The sequence below is a fragment of the Scyliorhinus torazame genome, chromosome 4 (assembly GCF_047496885.1).
Source record: "Scyliorhinus torazame isolate Kashiwa2021f chromosome 4, sScyTor2.1, whole genome shotgun sequence".
Lineage (NCBI taxonomy): Eukaryota > Metazoa > Chordata > Chondrichthyes > Carcharhiniformes > Scyliorhinidae > Scyliorhinus > Scyliorhinus torazame.
This window is the reverse complement of record NC_092710.1, coordinates 167,209,451-167,232,283: the sequence shown is the minus strand read 5'-3', so window position 1 is coordinate 167,232,283 and position 22,833 is coordinate 167,209,451. Positions and strand designations below refer to the sequence as shown.

At 46.5% G+C, this 22,833-nt stretch overlaps 1 protein-coding gene across 5 annotated transcripts in view; it reads left to right on the top strand.

Annotated features, from left to right (window-relative positions):
- Positions 1-22,833, top strand: part of LOC140410584 (kelch-like protein 29) — a 598,914-nt gene that overhangs the window by 122,844 nt on the left and 453,237 nt on the right. For 3 of the 5 annotated variants that reach the window (XM_072498864.1, XM_072498866.1, XM_072498862.1), the window contains exon 2: positions 21,410-21,534. The exons of the other annotated variants lie outside the window; for them this stretch is intronic. The gene's annotated coding sequence lies outside the window, so the exon portion shown is untranslated. The remainder of the gene's footprint in view (positions 1-21,409; positions 21,535-22,833) is intronic. 5 annotated transcript variants of the gene reach the window in all.

The following is a 22,833-nucleotide window of genomic DNA, read 5'->3' as shown; positions in this document are numbered from 1 at the left end:
TTTGGGATGATATGAAACTTGGAAGTATTGTGAACCATGAGGAGGATAGTGTAGAACCTCAGAAAAGACATGCATAAGTCAGTGGAATGATGGGACATATAGTAAATAAAATTTAATGCGAAGAGGTGTGAGGTAATTCATTTTGACAGGAAGAACATGGACAAACAATATAAAATAAGGATACTATTTTAAATTTGGTGCTGGAGCAGCGGGACCTGGGGATATATGTGCATGTTGGGAGAGCAGTTAATAAAATTTGTGGCGTCCTGATATCAATAGAGACGTAGATTGCAAAAGCAAGGATGTTATGTTGAATCTGTACAAAACGTTTATTCATCCTCAACTGGAGTGTTGTGTGAAGGCCTGGGCCCAACACTTTAAGAAGGATGTGAAGGCACTTCAGAGAATGTACAAAAAATTCACAAACGTGGTTTCTATGATTGAGGAATTTTAGTCCTGCAGCTACTTTGCAGAAATTAGCACTGCTCACCTTTGAGAGGAGATGGTGGAAAGGAGATTTTATGGAAATAATCATGAGGGATCTGGACTGAGTAGGAAGGGGGAAATTGTTTCCAGTGGGGCACAGATTTATTGGTAATGAGCAAAAGAGCAATGGCAACATAAGGAAAACCTTTTCTGTACAACTGAGTGGTTCAGATCTGGAATGCACTGCCTGACAATGTGATGGAAGCATTATCAATTGAAGCTTTCAAAAGGAAATTGAATCATTTGAAAAGGGAAAGTTTGAGGCTGTGGGGAAAAGACAAAGATGAATCCTTCAGAGAGGCAGCACAGACAAGATGGGCCGCCTCCTGTTCAGTAACTATGATTCTATGAATTTACAAATCATGACACTATTCAGATATACTGCATCTGGGACATTGTTGTACAGGTAGCACAGTGGGTAGCACTGTTACTTCACAGCTCCAGGGTCCCAGTTCGATTCCCGGCTTGGATCACTGTCTGTGTTGAGCCTGCACGTTCTCCCCGTGTCTGCATGGGTTTCCTCCGGGTGCTCCGGTTTCCACCCACAAGTCCCGAAAGACGTGCTGTGAGGTAATTTGTACATTCTGAATTCTCCCTCTATGTGCCCGAACAGGTGCTGGAATATGGCGACTAGGGGCTTTTGACAGTAACATCATTGCAGTGTTAATGTAAGCCTACTTGTGATAATAAAGATTATTCTTATTACTTCGAATTAATTGGGATGAAACATTAATCTTTTTCTGTTTAAAATTTGAATCAAGCAAATGGTGAAGAGGAGCACACTGATTAGAGGTTTTGTGATCAATCTCAGGGGCAAAGCTTGGACACCTTTTATCTGTCTAAACAATGGAACCTCTCTCCAGCATAGCAATGGAATGTTTAATAAACGTTCAGGTGGACACATAGGCTTCATTGTATTTGCGTTCCTCATCTACATGGATTTTTCAGTTATTTGTCAGTGAGCATATGTGGTTCACCAACAGCTACCCGTTCACTCTTTCATTCAGATGGAATAATGGAATAATTTCTACTTGCCTGAATGAGCACAGCTGCAAAAATGCCCCAGTAACTCAACACCATCCTGGACAAAGAGTCTCTTTAATTGTTTGCCCTCCCACTACCAAATACCTACTCCCTCCACTATCAGTGAGCCATAGCTGTATTATCTACAGGATGCATTGAAGCAAATTGTAAAAACACCTCAAAACTATGACTTTCACCACTCAGCAGGACGGGGACAGCAGATGCGTTGGAACACTGGGTGGGATTCTCCCAGCCCCGCGCTGGGCTGGATCATCCCCGCAACCGCGCCACGCTGCCCCGACGCTGGCACGCGATTCTCCTCCGAGCGGAGAATCGGTGCCATTGCCGCTGGCGCGTTTGGCACTGCGCCGGTCGCGGGCCCGCTCTACGCGGCTGGGCTGCCGATTCTCCAGCCCGGATGGGCCAAGCGGCCGCTCTTAAAAGTCAGAGTCCCGCTGGCGCCGTCCACACTGTTCGCAGCCGAAGGGAACTCTGCACGCAAGGTCCTGGGGCGGCCTGTGAGGTGGGGGAAGGGGGGCATCGACCCCGGGGGGTGCCTCCAATGGGGCCTGACCCGTGATCGGGGTCCACCGATCAGTGGGCCAGCCTCTCTCTCCCTGGGCCAATTTCCTTGCGCGCCAGCCCCTGAACTCCTGCGCCATGTTGTGTCGGAGCCAGCACATTGAGGGAGGCCACTGCGCATGCGCAGGTTAGCACGGCGCACGGTTCGTGCCGGAATGGGAGGCTGGAGCGGCGTGAACCGCTCCAGCGCCGTGCTGGTCCCCTGTAGGGGCCAGAATCCGTACTCCCTGCGGCCCGTTCATGCTGTCGTGAAACGCGATGGCTTTTTCGACGGCGTGGACACTCTGCCGCCGAATGGGAGAATCCTGCCCACTATCCCCTCCAATTCGCACACCATCCTGGCTTGGACATATATTGCTGTTCCTTCACCATTACAGAACAAATCATAGAAATCCTGACTGGGAGCACTTTCACATGAGCCTGAAATAGTTCAAGAAGAAGAACTGGAACCACCTACTCTAGGGCGACAAGACATGGTGGGCAATAAGTGCTGTCCTTGAGAGCAAAGCCACATCTTGAGGATGAATGAAACTGATAAATGTGCTGGACTGCCACAAAATTTGTGTTGTTTGTCATAGGTCTGTCCCTTTAAGAAATGTTTTGTCTTATCACATGGCTTCAGTGATGTCATTGTGTGGGTTGAGCTGTGCTGTGGCTCTGAGATTTACTTTCATTTTGGTTTGGGTTGTTTTGTGGCTCTGTGTTTTTTTGCTTTTGTTTTCACATTTGGATGCTGGATTCCGACAGAGATTTTAAAAGCTGTCCCCAGATTCCTTGATGACTGCAAAATGATAACTGTTTTCTGGAAGGAATTCAAACCTACTGTTTTGCTAAAAGGGCTTTCTGGTTTATGGGATGTTGTTATCAAATTGAAACAGTAGGGAAATTTATTAAGGCTTATATAGAGAGTATTGTAGCTGTATTTATGTTTGTAGTTGATAAAAATGCTTGCTGTGTGTGTTTATAAAAATGTTAACTGAATTCGTAGAATAAACTTTGCTTTTGATTAAAAGTGCTTAAGGCCTCTGTTGAAGAACACCTGAAAGGTAGGCCCTTGTGCTCCTCATAAATCTATAAACAGTTGTGGGTCAGGTGAACTCTGTGATATACTTTGGAGTTTTCTAAACCCTGGCCCATAATAGTTCCCAGGGTATGCCGCCAGCTGCATGTTAACAATATGGAGCATTATCCTATTGGTAAAATGCATTGGGCGCGATACTCCCAAAGTGACCAAAGTCTCCTCGCAAGTGCGTTTAGCTGCGTGTTTCCTGGCGCTCGCAGTGCCGAGAAACACATGGCCGTTCAACGCGACTCACATTGTCTAAGAGACTGAATGGGGAATGCACGGGTGAGGTCGCACATAGCTTCGTTTTGTACCGTGGGGAGCTCCACTCGTCAGAACTCCCCAGTGTAGAGAGATATCAGGATCCCATTTTTAAATGACGTCCCAATCTCCGAGGCCCTGGAAATGATCCCTGCAAAAAAATGCCAGCTTTGCACCTTGGAACTGCCAATCTAGCACCATGGTAGTACTCATGCCTGGGCACCACCCTACCCAAAAGGCATGCAGTGGGAAATTTCATGTAGCAGAGCCCTAATTGAGTGAACATATAATCGTTGTGGTAGAATGGTAACTACTGTTAGACAAATTTCATGAGATTTGATTAAATTATGAAATTAATAAATTCCTGACCCTGCCTTCATCCATTGAATATATATCAAATAAGAAATTCAGATGAAATGTCTTTAAGAGAGTAGTTAAGGTTTAAAGCTTGCTACCATTAGGAGTACTCGTGGCGACTAGCAGAACAACGTTTAAGCTCGTTTTTTAAGGGGAAGCTAGGTAAACACATGAGTGAGAAAGGAATGGGTTTAAGTGAAGGCGGAGACTTGTAGAGCATCTACACTGGCATGGATATATTGAGCAGAACTGCCTGTTTCTGTGCTGTAAGTATGTTAGTAACTATGTCCCATGTATTAAGCTGTTGGCAAATTTTGCGAGAAGTACCAAAAGGTTTCTACTGCTAAACACGCACCTCATGAGTCAGTTGGTTCGGTCTTCTGATCAAATTCAGTGAGATGCACTCCCAAAATTTTTGGGTGGTCTCAAATAAATACTAACTACTTTCGACTTGCAGTGTTATGAGCGACAGTAATTCGGTTTGCTTCACCTTGTTGAGCTAATTAAATGGAATTATTAAGTTTATCAAGATAAAGCCTATGCTCGTTCATTATTGTATCTGTTAAACTGCCATTTTTTAATATTTTTGTTGTCTTAATATGATGATCCATCTTATTTACTCTGGTTGTTCCAGTTTTCAATTTAACTGCTCTTCATTTTTGAACAGTGATGCACCTTTGTAGCAACCTTTTGGTTTTGTCATTGATTGATGCTACTTGTTTAGTCTCTAACAAGTATGCCTCAGGTAAACATGAATGGGAATATTTTGAACATCTTTAACAAAATTATATGACCTGGATGATAGAAACATGGTCATATTCTATTGGGCGGGATTCACCGACCACCCCGCTGCATGCTTTTTGACGGCGAGGTAGGATCCACTGGTCCCGCTGTTACTTGGAAACCCGTGCGCCGGCTGGGGACCACGTTTTCCCGTCGACATGAACAGGTGGTAAATCCCGCCCAATGTCTTTAAACAGCTCTGTGTGCCTTAATGGTTGCTGATTCAAAAGAAAAAATTGAATTAGTACAGCACCTTTCACAACCACAAGGCACTCCATTAAAGTACTTTTGAAATTTTGTCACTAGTCAGGGCCGAAATTCTCCGTAATCGGCGTGATGTCCGCCGACTGGCGCCCAAAACGGCGCAAATCAGTCCGGCATCGCGCCGCCCCAAAGGTGCAGAATCCTCCGCATCTTGAGCGGCCGAGCCCTCACCTTGAGGGGCTAGGCCCGCGCCGGACTGATTTCCACCCCGCTAGCTGGCGGGAAAGGCCTTTGGTGCCCCGCCAGCTGGCGCAGAAATGACATTGCCGGGCGGCACATGCGCGGGAGCGTCAGCGGCCGCTCACGGCATCCCCGCGCATGCGCAGTGGAGGGGGTCTCTTCCGCCTGCGCCATGGTGGAGACCATGGCGAAGGCGGAAGGAAAAGAGTGCCCCCACGGCACGGGCCTGCCCGCGGATCGGTGGGCCCCGATCGCGGGCCAGGCCACCGTGGGGGCACCGCCCCCGGGGCCAGATCGCCCCACGCCCCCCCCAGGACCCCGGAGCCCGCCCGCGCCGCCGTGTCCCGCTGGTAAGAGAGGTGGTTTAATCCACGGCAGCAGGGTAGGCATTCTAGCAGTGGGACTTCGGCCCATCCGGGCCGGAGAATCGCCGGGGGGGGGGGTCCGCCAACCCGCGCGGCGCGATTCCCGCCCCCGCCGAATCTCCGGTGCCGGAGAATTCGGCAACTGGCGGCGGCGGGATTCACGCCAGCCCCCGGCGATTCTCCGACCCGGCGGGGGGTCAGAGAATCTCGCCCCTTATGTTGAAATGCATTATGTTGTATGACCAAATATGAATGCTGTGCTGTATGGAAATATTGAAATTAACATTTTTACCTTGTATATAAACATACACCCATATATATGTATGTATTAGATTATAAGAAGGCTTAGAATACCTATAGAGAGAGGAATAGAGGTCATGTTTAATCAGAACTGAGATGTTAATTCTGTTTCTCTCGCTGCAGACGGTGCTTGACCTGCTGAGTATTTCCAGCATTTTCTGTTTCTGACTTCCAGTATCAGATGGCCGTTAGCTATCATGAAAAAATGTATAACTTGTCTTAAATAATTCCCTCCACAAGAATTAACTAAATTGAAACAAAATATGATCAATATTGCATTAGAGAAAGCTCTGTAAGCAATATGCACATATGCACATATGGGGAAGTGCAGGACATTAATTTATTTCCTGAGTGAGAAAAGCCTGACAGTTCGAATGTTGAAGCCATGGATGAGTTATGAGGTTCCTTTTTCATGAGTATGATAAACACAATTCACTAGTACTCTTTACGGAGTAGAATCTTAGAATGTTACAACATCGAATCCAATTCCATTTTATCTGCAGTGGTTTTATTGACAGAAATATCCAATTAGCCCACTCCTTGACCCTTTTATATTTTTTCCCCACACTTGGTCCTTTACTGGAAAGTCATTATGGATTTATTTCTATTATTATTCCTATTGTCGCGTTATGTATTCCAGCTTCACCATGAACCTCTCACTTTGCTCTTTCAATGACGGCCTGCAACTTAAGAACTGGTGATGAGTGAAAATAGTCTTGCTCCAATTATCTTGGCAAAATCCTTCATAATTGTGAATAGATCAGTTTTCCTAGTGTCTTCTGTTTGAATGAAAATAACACATAATTCTCTAATCAAAACTTTGGCAAAGTCATCCAGATTCAAAACATTAGCTCCATTCTCTCTCCACAGATGCTGTCAGACCTGCTGAGACTGTCCACCATGTTATATTTTTGTCTCTGATTCCAGCATCCACAATAATTTGCTTTTATCTTCTATAATCAATCTGCCTATGAATCTTGGCATCATTTCAGTAAATCTCTTGTGTCTCCTGAACATGGATTTAATGCCCTTCCTAAAATAAGCGGCGTCATTCTCCGACCCCCCCGCCAGGTCGGAGAATGGCCGTTGGCCGCCGTGAATCCCGCCCCCGCCGAAGTCTCCGGTACCGGAGATGGGGCGGGAATCGGGCCGCGCCGGTTGGCGGGACCCCCCGCTGGATTCTCCGGCCCGGATGGGCCGAAGTCCCGCCCAGGAATTGCCTGTCCTGCCGACGTAAATCAAACCTGGTATTTACTGGCGGGACCAGGTGGCGTGGGAGGGCTCCGGGGTCCTGGGGGGGGGGGGGGCGCGGGGCGATCTGACCCCGGGGGGTGCCCCCACGGTGGCCTGGCCCGCGATCGGGGCCCACCGATCCGCAGGCGGGCCTGTGCTGTGGGGGCACTCTTTCCCTTCCGCCTCCGCTACGGCCTCCCCCATGGCGGAGGCGGAAGAGACTCTCCCCACTGCGCATGCGCGGGAAACTGACAGCGGCCGCTGATGCTCCCGCGCATGCGCCGGGAAACTGACAGCGGCCGCTGACGCTCCCGCGCATGCGCCGCATTTCCGCGCCAGCTGGCGGGGCAACAAACGCCATTTCCGCCAGCTGGCGGGGCGGAAATCCCTCCGGCGTCGGCCTGGCCCCTCAATGTTGGGGCTAGGCCGCCAAAGATGCAGAGCATTCCGCACCTTTGGGCCGGCCGATGCCCGTCTGATTGGCGCCGTCTTTGGCGCCAGTCGGCGGACATCCCGCCGTTGGGGGAGAATTTCGCCCAAGGTGTCCAAAACCAGACATCAGGCGCGTCATTCTCCGACCCCCGCCGGGTCGAAGAATGGCCGTTGGCCGCCGTGAATCCCGCCCCCGCCCCCCGCCGAAGTCTCCGGTACCGGAGATTGGACGGGGGCGGGAATCAGGCCGCGCCGGTTGGCGGGACCCCCCGCTCAATTCTCCGGCCCGGATGGGCCGAAGTCCCGCCCAGAAATTGCCTGTCCCGCCGGCGTAAATCAAAGCTGGTATTTACCGGCGGGACCAGACGGCGTGGGCATGCTCCAGGGTCCTGGGGGGGGGGTGCGGGGCGATCTGACCCCGGGGGGTGCCCCCACGGTGGCCTGGCCCGCGATTAGGGCCCACTGATCCGCGGGCGGGCCTGTGCCGTGGGGCCACTCTTTCCCTTCCGCCTCCGCCACGGCCTCCACCATGGAGGAGGCGGAAGAGACTCTCCCCACTGCGCATGCGCGGGAAACTGTCGGCGGCCGCTGACGCTCCCGCGCATGCGCCGCATTTCCGCGCCAGCTGGCGGGGCACCAAACGCCATTTCCGCCAGCTGGCGGGGCAACAAACGCCACTTCCGCCAGCTGGCGGGGCGGAAATCCCTCCGGCGTCGGCCTAGCCCCTCAATGTTGGGGCTCGGCCCCCAAAGATGCCCATCTGATTGGCGCCGTTTTTGGTGCCAGTCGGCGGACATCGCGCCGTTGGGGGAGAATTTCGCCCCTGGTTTTACTCCTGAACTAACTATGTGATTTGCATAGGTAGAACCATTAAATGGTTACAGCATAGAAGGAGGCAATTCAACCATTGTCCAGATCCACTCTCTGCACGAGCACCGCTGCTTGTCCCACTCAGCTATCCTCTGAGCAGGAGTAGGCAATTTAGCCTATCAAGCCTAAACACCTTCAATGTGATCATGGTTGATCCCACCATGGCTTCATCTCCACCACCCTGACCGTTCTCCATAACCCTTCAACCCATTGCCAATTAAAAATCTAACTCTTCCTCCTTAAATTGACTCACTGTCCCTGCATCCACCACAGATTCACAACCCTTTGGGAGAAATAGTTTTCTCAAATCTGTTTTAAATTTCCTACCTCTTATTCTAAGGTTATGCCCTCTTGTTTTAGAATGCCCCACAAGAGGAAGCATCTGCTCCATGTCTACTTCATCCATACCTTTTAGCATCTTGTCTATCTCAATTTGATCTCCCCTCAGTCTTCTAAGTTCCAGAGAGAATGGGTGGGATTCTCCGTCCGCCTGAACTGGAGAATCCCTCCTGAGGTCAATGGAATTCTCCATTGGCTACATTCGCCCGTGGCGTTCTTGCGGCGGGCAGTGTGGAAGAATCCAGCCCTATAAGCCAAAACTGTTCAATTTCTCCTCATATGACAAACTCCTCAACCCTGGAATCAATCTAACGAACCTCCTCTGAGATACCTCCAATGCCACCACATCTTTCCTCAAATAACGGGACCAAAACTGTGCACAATATTCCAGGTGCAGTCTCACCAATGCCTTGCATAGTTGAAACAATACTCCTTACCTCCTATATTCAATTCCCTTTGCTATAAATGCCAAAATTCCATTTGCTTTCCTTGTTCCCTGCTGCATCTGCTTGCTAGTTTTCTGTGACTTATGCACAAGGACACCCAGATCCTGCTGGATCGCAGCACCCCAAACTCTCTCCCCATATAGATAATACGTTGCCCTGTCCATTTTTTTGACAAAAATGCATGACCTCACACTTATCCACGTTAAACTCCATCTGCCACATTTGGCCCACTTTCCTAAACTAACTATATCCATTAGCAAGGTTCTTATTTCCTCATTGCAACTTACTGTTCCACCTAGTTTTGTGTCATCTGCGAATTTGGCTATAGAACCTTCTATCCTGTATCCAAGTCATTAATATTGATTGTAAATAGCTGGGGCCTAAGGACCAAACCCTGTGGCACCCCACTAGTTACATCTTGCCTTCCAGAGAAAGACCCATTTATCCCGACTCTCTTCTGTCCGTCAGCCGATCTTCTATCTAACCTAATAAATTACCCCTAATCCCATGTGATCTTACGATGTGAATTAACCTTCTGTGCGGCTCCTTGTCAAATGCCTTCAGAAGTCCAGATGTGCTACATCTACAGGATCCCCATTATCCACTTATGCTTGTTACATCTTCAAAGAACTCTAGCAAATTAGTCAAACATGAGTTGCCCTTCATGGAACCGTGCTGCCTCTGATGGATAGTGCTTTGGCTTTCGAAATGTCCTGATATTACATCCTTGATAATTGATTCTAACAATTTTCCATCAACAGATATTAAACTAACTGATCATAATTTCCCACATTCTGCCTCCCTCCCTTTTTGAATGAGGGCATTACGTTAGCATTTTTCTAATCCATTGGAATCTTTCCCGTGTCCAGAATTTTGGAGTATTATAACCAATGGATCCACTATCTCTGCTGCCACTTCCTTTAACACTCTAGGATGTAGACTATCAGGCCTGGGGGACTTGTCTGCCCTTAATCACAAGAGTTTGTTAAGTACAGTTTCCCTACTGATGCTGCTTGTTCCAAGTTCCACCCTTTCTAATGCCTCTAAATTGCCTGTTCCTCTAGGAATGGTACTAGTGACTTCCACCGTGAAAACTGAGGCAAAGTATTGATTTAGCATCTTTGCCATTTCTGTGTTCCCTCACCAGTTCCATCTTTTTTTTTCTTTTTTTTTAAACTGTATATTATTACAAACATGCATCAAAACAGGTTACAACAAATAAACACCCCGGGAAACATATTTCCCAACAATCAACTATACAGTCTGTATAGATTTTTCCGGTTCCATCTTCTAAGGGACCAACATTCACCTCAGCGACTCTCTTCCCTTTTATGTACCTGTAGAAGCTTTTGCTATCCTTTAGATATTCTGCGCTTGTTTTTTTTAACTTCTTCTTACTTTTTTAATATCCCTTTGTTTATGTTTGAAGTTTCTCAATCTTCTAGCTTGCCACTGGCCTTGGCAATATGGTAGACCTTAGTTTTTGTCTTTATAATGTCCTTGACCTCCTTGTTTGGACATGGATGTTTTTTAACCTCTCTTACCATCTTTCTTCCTCACTGAGATATATTTTAGTTGTGAAGAATTTGGGGCGGTATTCTTCTCCCCCCCCCCCTTGCTGGGTGGGAGAAACGCCAGGGCACCGCGCGAATCGCGCCACGCCGCCCGACCCCCACATGCAATTCTCCCCCTCTTCTCCCCCCCCCCCCCCCCCGGAACCAGCGCCGTGCGAATTGCGCCGGGCCGCTCGGAGAATCGCCGCAAACGTCAAGCGCTGATTCTTCGGCCCGAATGGACCGAGCGGCCGCGTGTAAACGGCCTGATCCCATCGGCGCAGTCCACACCTGGTTGCTGTCGGCGGGTACTCGTCGTGAAGGCTTGGGGGGGTGGCCTGTGGGGGGTGGGGAGGGGGGCTCCATTCCCGGGGGGGACCTCCAGAGTGGCCTGGTAAGCGATCGGGACCAACCGATCAACGGGCCGGCCTCTCTGTCGGTGGGCCTCCTTTCTTCCGCCAACGTGCCTGGATCCATCTGCCTCTGTCGGTCCAACTGCGCATGCGCGGGACCCAAGGTGCCGTGTCTTTTACGCGCCGCCGGGTCTCTGACGCCGTGCCCCCGTAAATCGCGCAACGCCCCTGCTAGCCCCATGGAGGGGGGAGAATAGGGGTCTGGGAACGGGCGCCGACGCCAGAGTAAAACACTCCGGTTTTTACTCTGGCATCGGTACTTAGACTCCCGTTGGGTAAATCCCGCCCCGAGTATCTCCTTGAACAACTACCACTGCTCATCATCTATCCTACCTTTTAGCCTTCATGCCCAGTCTACCCGGGCCAAATCTGTCCTCATGCCTATGTAATTTCCTTTGTTTAGTTCCAGAGCACTGGTGTATGACTCCAATTTCTCGCTTCCAAACTGAATCTTGAATTCTATCACATTATGGCTACTGCTCCCTATTGGATCCTTAACTATGAAGTCATTCATTAAACCCTGCTCATTTCAGAATACCACATCCAGAGTGGCCTGCTCCCTGGTTGGTTCCCCAACCTACTATTTCAGGAAACAATCTCTAATCTATTCAATGAACTCTGCCTCCAGACTTCCCTTGCCAATTCCTCCAGTCTATGTACATATTAAAATCACCCATTATTATTGCCATGCCTTTCTTGCAAGCCCCCAGTATTTCCTGGTTTATACTGCGCCCCGCTGTAACTGTTTGGGGACCTATCGAACACTCCTACCAAGGACTCTTTCCCTTTGTTATTTCTTCTTTCTACCCAGACTGATTTCACATCTTGATCTCCAGTGCTTATGTCATTTCTCAGTACGGCACTGATCCCTTTCCTCACCAGCAAAGCTACGCCAATTCCTTTTCCTTTCATCTAGCTTTCCAAAATACTTTGTACCCTTGGATATTCAATTCCCAGACCTCGTCTCCCTGTAACCATGTTTCAGTAATCCCCACCAAATCATAACCGTTTGTTTCTATTTGTGCTGTTAGCTTATTAAGTTTGTTACAAATGCTTCTTGCATTTAGATACAAAGCTTTAAAATTTGTTTTAATGTTAAATTTCCCTGCTCTTCTATAATTCCCAGGGTTGTTTCTCATACCAAAGAATCAGTTAAAATTCAGCCAATTGACATGTCCTTAATTAGTGCATAAAGCATTTGACCAGTTGTTCATTGAAGCCATACAGAATGTGTCCTGCACTGCAATAGCTAGTTAATTGAAAGGAGCATGGACTGGAATCTGGCACATTATAATTGAAGGTTCTTTTATTTTTCTGCCTCTGCAGATGGTTCAAGCAGTGTACTATTGCCCCCCCCCCCCCAATCCCTCCGCCAACATCCTGACTCTGTCCCTCCCCACTACCCTCCTTTCCCCTCTCCCCCAACCACCCCCCTACCTTTCCCTTCTGTTGGTGCAGAGGTGAGGGTATCTGGTCTCTCCAGCGCAAAGTTTAGTACTTGTACCATTTGTTTCTTTTGTACAACTGTGTTGTGAACTGTTTTAATAATCAGAGTATCCTGACCCTCCTTCCCTGTACGTTGGTACTGAGGGAGGGTACCCTGTTTCTCCAACACAAAATTAATGTTTGTACCGTTTGGCCTTGTATGTATTTTTTACTGTTTTAATAAAAAGATATGGACCAGCTGTCAGCACAGGACAGATCTTGTGAACTTCAGCCTTACTCTTAAGGGGATTTTCTTTTTCTTGCCTTTTTCATGCAAGTCCACCCAGCAACTTGAGGCTCTATTGTCCCTGATCACAAATAGATTGTGCTAATTTAAAGGGACTTCATATTCAGCGTTTATGTAAATGAAGCTTCAATGTAACTTCACCTGCACGAAAGTGGTGTAGTATGCAGCACATTCTGGTAGTTTTTCCTGATTACTGGAAACTCCAGGATATTGTGTATATTCCTCTCGTCAATTTACTTCCAAACTGAATGTATGGACTCTCATTTCTTGGCATGGAATTTTTTTGGACTCTTGTCTAGTATGTATATGTTTTTTTTGTATAAATATATTTTTTCCAAATGTAGCAAAACAGAACCAGTACAACGCGTATAAACCATCCGAACAATCAAATGTAGTGCAAACAGTTTGTCATTTTCTGTTTTAACAAAAATAACAGTAACACCCCCGAAAGCGAAGGAGAGAAGAAAAAAGAGAAAAAAAACCAAGTCCATGTCTCTCCCTCCGCTAGCTGCTGACTACAAACAGGTCCTTAAAGACGGCGATGAACTGCTCCCACCAGGAGCGGAACCTTCCTCCGATCCTCTGGTGTATTAATTTTTTTCCAGCCAAAGTCTGCCAGCCATTTTACCTCCTGATGTCCCTACTGTCCTCTTCACAGTTAGCCAGATTTTTAATGTTCTCTTTGATAATTTTGCATACTCATGTAATGTTATTGCAAAAAGGTACCAGAACTGAGTCCTTGGGATATGATCAGCCTGAAGGACATCACTCTCCACTCTCTTCTGCTCTATAATTAACTACCTATCCATGTTGTTATATTCCTTCTAACGTTTGTATATTTATCAGTATTACATTATCTCAGCTAATGCTTTCTGGAAATCCACGTACACAACATCCTTTTGCATTTTATTTATCTGCATATTTATCCAAAATAATCTTTGTTACAATATAATTTGTCTTTTACAAATACTTGCTGGCTGTTCTTAATTAACCCATGTTTTCCAAAGTGAGTATACGTTTATCAGGTATTTTGGTCTCTTTAAACCTAGAGAACCCTAGCAGTTTCAGAATTTGGTGGAGTAGTAAAGGTCCTCAAGACCCACCAAGTCTCTGCTCATTTTCATAATCATTCCTGCCTCTCTACCATGTACATCATTCAACCCCTAGCAATTCCCATAAATGGAGAGTCTGGCTCGGGGCAGGAATGGTGTTAGGTGAGAGGCCCATGTGGTTATTTCATAGAATTTACAGTGCAGAAGGAGGCCATTCAGCCCATCGAGTCTGCACCGGCTCTTGGAAAGACCACCCCACCCAAGGTCAACACCTCCACCCCATCCCCACAACCCGGTAACCCCACCCAACACTAAGGGAAATTTTGGACACTAAGGGCAATTTATCATGGCCAATCCACCTAACCTGCACATCTTTGGACTGTGGGAGGAAACCGGAGCACCCGGAGGAAACCCACGCACACACTGGGAGGATGTGCAGACTCCGCACAGACAGTGACCCAAGCCGGAATCGAACCTGGGGCCCTGGAGCTGTGAAGCAGTTGTGCTATCCACAATGCTACCGTGCTGGTTGGGTGGATGAAACCTGGGGGTTGGGCTTTCCTGCTGGGTAGTGGGGGGAGGGGGGAGCGGGCAGGGGGGGGAGCGGGGAGCGGGTAGGGGGGGGCGGGGGGGGGGGGGGGTGGTCATTGTGAATCTGTGTAGTAGTTACCTAAAAGTTAGAAATAGTTTTAATTCTTGAAAAGTTTTCTTGCTAACAATTAGTGTAACACAATCTGTACCATCCGAACCTTGCGATTTAAATTGCATGTTTTGGATTATTCCTCGTGCAGGCAGATTTTCACTTCCAGGAATTGCTGTGCCCCTTGGAAGGGGATTCTCCTGCATGTCATTGGGATACCACCCACTATGACATCCTGGAACTTGATTCCCGGCTTTGGTCTGCATGTCCCCAGTCTGCATGTTCTTAGCGTGTCTGTGTGGGTTTCTTCCAGGTGCTCCGAGTTTTCTCCCACAAGACCCAAAAGACGTGCTGTTAGGTGAATTGGAAATTCTGAATTCTCCCTCTGTGACCCGAACAGGCGGCCGGAGTGTGGCGACTAGGGGATTTTCACAGTAACTTCATTGCAGTGTTCATGTAAGCCTACTTGTGACAATAAAAGATTATTATTATAATCCTGGTCTAAATTAATTGCCACCTGGAAACAAATGTAGGCTAATAGAATGTGCAACCACAAGCAGTAGCTGATGCAAATAGTATAGATGCTTTTAAGGAGAAGCTGAACGAGCATTATGAAGGAGAAGGGTCGGGGCATTATGATGATAGATTTAGATGAGGAAAGATGTGAGTAGGTACAAGTGGAGCATAAATACTGGCATTAACTATTTGAGCCAAATAGCTTGTTTCTGTACCATTTTTCCTGTGTTATCCTCTGTAAATAGGAAATCAGCATGAATTTGTCAAAGGCATGTTGTAGTTAATTTATTTGATTGAGTTCACAAAGGTCGGGGTTAATGTTGTTATGAATGCAACCTTTCAACAGTCATTTTACAAATTGCAGCACAGCAGACGTATTAGCAAAATTAAAGCCCATGGGATTGAAGGGAGAGTGACAGCATGGACCAAATTGGCTCAGAGACTGAAAGAAGAGAGCAGTTGTTAACACCGACATAAGAAAAAGCAAAGAAGTTATATTAAACCTTTCATAAAACATTGGTTAGGTGCCAAGTGGAGTAAACACTTCACTTCTGGGTGTCCCACTTGATGTCAAAGTCTTAGATAGAGTACAGAAGAGGTATAATAAAGTGCTAAAAAGGATGCATGCGTCAGTGTAGGGAAGATGGATTTGTCCTCCTTCGAATAGAGGAAATTTTAATTGAGATATTTGAAATCCTAAAGGGTTTTTTTTGATAGAGTAGGTAAGGCAAAATTGTGTTCAGTAACAGAAGGGTCAATAAAAAATGGGCACAATTTTAAATTATTTGGCAAAAGAACCAAATGCGAGAGGAGAAAACATTTCTTTACACAGTCTGTCATTTGATCTGGGATATGTTGTCTGAGAGAGTGTGGAAGCAGATTCATTAATAAAATAAATTGGATAAATACTTGGAAAATTACAGGACAATAGAGCGCAGAAGAGTATGATTTATTAGAGAGCTCTGCCAAAGAATCTACACTAGCAGGTTATACTGAATGGCTTTTTTCTATGTTGTGTGATTCTTTTGTTCCCTCGTCCCCTGTCCCTCTCTCTCGCCCTTTCTCTCTAGATTTTTTCATATTACTATTCTAAGATGTTGAAAATCTCGAGTAGAGAAAATGCTTCACAGAATTATTGAAGTGGCAAATATATTTTGATTCAGTAGTCCAATGGTAATTTAGTATTTGCATCGTAAAGCTTTTAAATCTTATAATTATTTTACACTTGTAACATTTCTGGATAAATTGCATTTAATATGTATGTTACGTTGTTGAGATACATATATATGGAATAGTTTGTTATTTGACATGCATTTATGGGTAGCTTGCAGACCACTGGCAGTTTTAGAGGTAGGTTGTCTTTTCTATATTTGTTTTTGCCTTATTTTTGTAGCTGGATATTGTGCTTTGCAAATTTCCACTTTAATGTTTGTACTTGTCAGGGCCAACTCTATTCTTCATGCACAGTACCCAGATGAGGTAATATGTCCCCAGGCAAACAAATGCTCCTGAATCAGTCCCTGGTTCTTGCAACACTGTCCCAAGTGCCCTAACTTTTCATTTCTCATGTTGGAATAGATCTAATAGATAAATGAGGTGGAACGAAGTTAGCTAAATGTTTGAATAATGAGTGCATTAGAGAGTAGTATCCAAAGTGTTTCTGAGTCACTTATGGCACTCGGCACATCAAGTCCATCCTGACTTTCTGTGGAGTAATCCAGTCAGACCAATCTCCAGCTCAATGCCTGTAACCCTTTAGGTGTTTCCTTCATGTGCCCATCTAATTTTGTTTTGAAATCATTGTGTGTTTCCACCTCCACCACCCTTGTGGACAGTGAGTCCCAGATCACTACCACTTGCGCCGTAAAGTAGTTCCTCCTCACAGTCCCGTTGTGCCTCTTGCCCACAATGTTAAATCTCTGTGCCCATGTCTTTGTATGAATAGTTAAGGAACAGTTTTTCCTTGTCTACGTTATCCAAACTGTGGTGACATGCGTGTAGATAATATTACATGTACTCAGCAGTGTGATCTCCCACCAGCAGGTGGCATAAGACATCAGTCAGGTGACATCCAGCTACCAACAGAAGGTTCCAAGGGGGCAGTCGCACATAAGGGGGCGTACACGGGAACAGTCGCACATAAGGGTAGTTCCATGAGAGTCTAAAATAACTCTATAATAACTTGGTCTGTATAAGATTTGTATTGTTACCTAACCACGTGTACATTAATAATAATAAAAATAGCTTATTGTTACAATGAAGTTACTGTGAAAAGCCACTAAATCATCGTCCTGGCTCAGTCACCAGCAGTTCTATAGAATCATTGCTGGACAGGATCAAGGAACATAACACAAACTTGACATAATCTTGTGCATTTCGACCAATCTTCTGTTAATCTCATTTGCTCCAAGGAGAAGAAACATAGCTATTCCAACCTAACCTTGTAACGAAATTTACCACTGCTCTGGTGTCATTCTTGCAAAGTGCCTCTACCCACTCGCTCAAGGCCCTCACACCCTTTCTAAAGTTTGGTGACCAGAACTGAATGCAATACTCTCCCTACTTGGGACCTAACCAGAGCTGAATAAACATAACTTCCCTGCTTTTGTACTCGATGCCTCTATTTATGAAGCCCAAGATCCCACATGCATTGCCTTCCCATACGCATTGGCATTAATAGGGTTAACATGGGGGTTAATACAGTATCACTCCCACAATGATGTAAGAGAACACATGACCCACATATAGGGGTCAGCCTGGTATTGGACAGAGTTATGTGTGCAAGCAAGAATGGAGACAGTCCTCGTTTGAACTCTTTATTCAATATATACATACTACTTTGTAGTTGATACATGCAATTAGCCTACTTAAGATGTCAAAGTTTTCATGAAGTCCGACAGAATGGTATTCAACACCATTTAACACTAACCACTCTATCAATATGTCATGCCACCTTTAAAGGCCAATGCAGCCCCATGTCCCTCTGTTCCTGCACACACTTCAGAACTGTGTCATTAAGTTTATGTTGCCTCTCCCTAACTCTTCTGCCAGAATGCATCATTTTGCACTTCTCTCTATTAAATTCCACCTGCGATTTGTTTGCCCATTCTGCTAGCTTACATGTCATATTATTGCTATTAGCTGTATTATAGATGGTACATAGGTGATGCCATTGCAGTTGCTACAACTGCGAAGATGAGTGAATGGTATATGGCGTAGAACCCGAGGATGATTGGGTGTAAGTTGAAAAGGGAGTTGTAAAAAAAAATGCAATTGCTAATTAAGCAACTAACTTCAAACTGAATTTCCATGCTTATGATCAACCAGTAAAAAAAACCGTAGGCAGCACGGTAGCACAGTGGTTAGCACAGTTGCTTTACAGCTCCAGGTTTCCAGGTCCGATTCCCGGCTTGGGTCACTGTCTGTGCGGAGCCTGCACGTTCTCCCCGTGTCTGCGTAGGTTTCCTCCGGGTGCTCCGGTTTCCTCCCACAGTCCAAAGATGTGCAGGTTAGGTGGGTTGGCCATGCTAAATTGCTCTTAGTGCCCAAAATGTGGGGTGGGGTTACTGAGTTACGGGAATAGGATGGAGGTGTGGGCTTGGGTAGCGGGCTCTTTCCAGGGGCTGGTGCAGACTCGATGGGCTGAAGGGCCTCCTTTTGCAGTGTAAATTCTATGATCTGTGAAACATTAGTATTAAATTCAATAATCCAGTCAGCTTTTTCATTTTAAGTGGAACCAGGAAATAAGAACACAAAAGTACTACTAAATATAAAGCTGATCTTGCAGCATGTTCTTTTAATTTGGCTAATAATGTCAACTCCCAGGAGGAAAGTGGAAATAATTTTTCAAGCTCTTCATCAAATTTTCTCTTTGTTCAATACTTCAATATCGATACCAATTATAACATAATGACTTTTTAAATGTAGCGATGGGTTGTAACCCATATAGGCTCAATTTTGTGACTACATAAGATGTTTTCTATTTTACTGGCTAAACATATTTATTTATGATCAAATAAGAGGCTAAATAATTACTGTACTTAATGACCACAAAAAAAATAGTTTTAAGGCTGGTTTAACAGCACTTTCTATTAAATCCACATGGGCTAGGAATGGAAGCACTTTGGCTGTAACTGCGATGCATAAACAATTCCTGCAGGTAAACATGGTGTTATGTTGACTAAATTCCTTTTTCTCCAATGTTGGTAATCTGCAATGGAAAACAAAAGTTTAAAGCATTAATTGATTTGGTGTGGTTATGCTCAGTTCACCCGTAAGAAAAACAGTTAAAGCCCTTGAACAGTCAGTCAGTGCTTCAATCTGCAGCCAATTATCATCAATAGTTTGCACCAGTGTAGCCGGCTTTAAAAGTCTTCTCTTCCTCCCCACTCTTCCCCTCCCCTCACAATTTTGCCCTTCCTTCAAGAAAACTGAAATTTTAAACAGCAGTCTGGAATGCTTGAGATTGAATTTTCTTCATTAACATGAATATCAGAAAGAAATGCTGCTATTTCTAAATTTTTCTACTTTTTTTTCATCCTACGCTATGAAAAAGACGTTGATTGTAAAGCATGAAGTTTAAGAGAGAAGAAAAATTGAAACTGAACTGCAAAACATTACTGGCCAAATATTTCACAAATATACGCTCCAGGACACTGCAATTTCCAAGCTACATAATGAAATCCAGTAAATAACTCGAAGCCTCGTTTTTTTTTTTTTATTCATATATCAACCTGATGCTTTTACTTAAGCCTATTTCCTGGAATTGCATATGGAAAGAGAAAATAAGGAATTAAATCTAGTGCAATACCCATGTGTGCAAGTAGTGTATGTTAGAAATCTTGGGGAAAATACACTTCACTTTTTCAGTCTGCTTTTTCTGCCTGTTGAATAGGCTGATCAAACTAATCTAAAACTGACAAAAAATATTGGGCGGGATTCTCCGCCGGCGGGATTCTCTGTTTTGTCGGCACCCGGTGGTTTCCCGACGGCGTGGGGCTGCCCCACAATGGGAAACCCCATTGACCGGCCGGCGTAACGGAGACTCCCGTTGGCGGGTCGGGGCTGAAATGCGGCCCAGTAAGGCAGAGAATCCAGCCCATTGTCTTCAGGTTTCAAAATATAGGGCGCAATTCTCCCATCGGGAAGTCCAGAAGCCGGAGTGAACGACGGAGTGAAAACCGGAGTGTTGCACTCCGGCGTCGGAGGCCGCTCCCAGCCCCCTATTCTCCCGCTCCCAGCCCCCTATTCTCCCGCCCCCAGCCCCATATTCCCCCACCCCCGGGGGGCTAGGAGCAGCGCCGCGTCATTTACACGCGCCGGGCCTCGGCGCCACGTAAAAGCGGCGCCGTGTAAATGACGCGGCCGGCGCTGCGTAAATGACATCACCCGCGCATGCGCGTGTTGACCGACGCCAACCCGCACATGCGCGGTTGCCATCCCGCAAGAAGATGGCGGATGGATCGTGTGGGGCGGCGGAGTAAAGGAGGTCCTCCTCCATAGAGTCCGGCCCGCTGATCGGTGGGCACCAATCGAGAGCCAGACCCCTTTTGAGGCCTCCCCCGGTGCAGGAACCCCCTGCCCCCCCCCCCCAGCGTTCCTGCGCTGTTCCCGCCGGCAGCGACCAGGTGGTGCCGGCGGGAACCTGTCGTGTTGGGCAGGCCGCTGGGCCCACCCGGGCCAGAGAATCGCCGCTCACCCGTTACAAACGGCAAGCGCCGATTCTCCCAGCGTCCAGCCGTGATTCTCGCCGCGCCGGTTTGGGGGTGGGGGGGTTGGGAGAATCGCGTGCGGGTGCCGGGGCCGCGTGACACCCCTGTGACTCGCGCGGCGCCCCTGTGATTCTCCCACCCGGAGTCGGGGGGGGGGGGGGGGAATTCCGCCAATAAACTCCCAAATTGAGTATTTTTCCCACTTAAGTTTTATTGTGAAGTAATCTTACACAGCTTGATTTAACTAAAAAGATTTTCTAAAAAGCCACTGTCAAAAACTATGCAATTCCATTTATTGTTGAAGGAAATAATTTTGCAAGTAGGAGTCTCCTTTGACAGGGAAATCAGAATGACAGGAATTGCTATTCTACTCAATCTAATTGTTCCCTGTACATTGAAAATTTAATCTCCCTCACGATCTCTCGTACCCTTTCAGTATTTATTTCTCCAGGTACTTGCCCCATAATCTCTCAAACCGATACAATCACTGCCCCCTTGAAAGTCCATTCTACACATTCATCGCCTTCCATGTCCCATAGTTTTACAGTTTTTGAGGCTATGCCCTTTGTTAAAAAATCTGTAGTTATGTTAAACTGACTAATGGTTGTCTTGTTTACATCTCGTAGGATGTTGAACACATGGAAAGCACCAACCCAAACATTTGTTTCTCCAGTGTAAACAGTTTCAGCTCCTGTATTCTATCTATGTGAATAATTCAAGCTGTGAACTTAGTTTCCCTTTGCTGTATCCTCTCTAGTGTCTTAATATCCTTAAATTATGCTGAGCAGTGTTTCATACTGAATTCCAGGTGGAGGCCGATCCAAGACTCCCAGTCCAAGATCCTGTGTGTGTTACCTGTTACGGTACCGGACCAGACCCCAATTTATCTTAGAAACTGGACGAGACCCCAACAGTTTTTCAATTTCTAAAACCGTGAGTAAATTATACTTCGGCCCTAGAATGATTCGATTGACAAATAGGGATCTTTTGTAATAAAACAAACATTATTTGCACAGTATTAACCACATTAACATCACATAAAAATAGACCTACAATTAACAGTTAAACAAAAATATGGAAACATTTTAACTACTAACTTACATCTTCTCAATTTCCAATTGAGCAAAACTCATTACATATCAAAAGCCACTTAACAACACAGGGTTACTTGCTGTACTGTTGAGTAGAGATATCTGGAAGGGCTGCTTGGAGAGCGATCCTTTCAGGAACAGTCTGCAAATCCTTCTGTCTTCATCAGACAAAACGTTCCAACAGACAAAACTGCTTTCCACAGACAGGACCCCTCCCATTAATTACTATGGGCACAATCTACTGGCCCCATCCCACCAGAACTGGAGTGGGACTTGGCTGGTAGATCCCAGGAGAGGCCTTCCCTGGGATTCCTGATGACCGTTACCGCCACGTGAGATCTAACCAGATCTCGAGAGGGGTCGTGATCAATCTCGCACGGCTAAGTGATTTTAAGAATCCACTTAGCCGGATCTAATGGCCACCCGACATCTATCTGCCTCACAGAAGAGACCGCAGCCAGGTGTCGTTCAGTACTCTTCCCCCAAAATTGGGACCAGGCAGAGTGATTCCTGGGTGGTGGTGGGGGGTGGGTCTTCCCCAGGTGGTCGGCCTTCCCCAGGTGGTCGGCCTCTAGACAGGGTGGCACCCTAGCAATGCTGCTGCCAGCTGGCACTGTGACTCTGCCAGCCAGACACCCTGGCAATTCCACTCAAGTGCCAACTGGTGCTGTCGGGCAAACAGCCAGGGTTCCAGGTTGGTAGTGCCAAGGTGCCAGGCTGGAATTCTGGGGATCGGGCCCGGGGGTGTCTGCCCGTGTAAGGTGGTATGGGCATGGGGGTTCTGGGGGTTGCATCGGGGAGGGTCAAGAGATCAGGACTTCATTTGTAAATGACGTCCCTATCTCATGCTGCACTGAAGCTCCTCAGTGCAGGAAACAACACTACATGCCCCCCCCCCCCCGGAACGATCTAAACTGCACAACATTCCATTAACCCATATACGCAAACAAGTGCATGGTTGAAGTTAATAATTATCTCACTTCTACGACATCTTATTTTGCAGCCTTTGCTGTCACACAGACTGGATACCTTTAGCTAGGTTTTTTAATAATATTTTGGGTGGCATAGTGGCACAGATATTAGCACTGCTGCCCCACAATGCCAAGACCCAGGTTCAATTCTGGCAAGGGTTACTGTCTGC